Source organism: Etheostoma spectabile, chromosome 11 (assembly GCF_008692095.1).
Source record: "Etheostoma spectabile isolate EspeVRDwgs_2016 chromosome 11, UIUC_Espe_1.0, whole genome shotgun sequence".
NCBI lineage: Eukaryota > Metazoa > Chordata > Actinopteri > Perciformes > Percidae > Etheostoma > Etheostoma spectabile.
The window spans coordinates 17,606,895-17,607,213 of record NC_045743.1 but is presented as its reverse complement, the minus strand read 5'-3'; the positions used below and the strand labels follow the sequence as shown (position 1 = coordinate 17,607,213).

Sequence of the window (319 nt, the reverse complement as noted above, 5' to 3'; positions counted from 1 at the left end):
TATCTCCCATATATGGGCATGTACTTCCTGAAAACTAGACAGGACAGACACAGAGCGGGAGACCAGAGATTAGACGAACGATTCAGCGGCAGAGATGAGCCAAAACGCGATGAATTTCTCAGCGGAACTACTAAAGACGCTCTGGGCTTTAAATCCGATGCTGTTATATCACAAGATGATGACTTATATCCATAAGGTCATCGCGTTTGGCCGTCATCTCTGCCGCTGATATAACGTTCGTAATCTCTGTGCCTTACCGCTCTGTTGTCGTGTTGCCTTGGTACTGTTTTCGAGGAAGTTTTACATTGGCCCATATATA

The 319-nt window shown here is 45.5% G+C and overlaps 1 protein-coding gene across 1 annotated transcript in view; it reads right to left on the bottom strand.

Annotated features, from left to right (window-relative positions):
- Positions 1 to 319, bottom strand: part of hecw2a (HECT, C2 and WW domain containing E3 ubiquitin protein ligase 2a) — a gene marked incomplete at its 5' end in the record, with an annotated part of 59,751 nt that overhangs the window by 22,177 nt on the left and 37,255 nt on the right.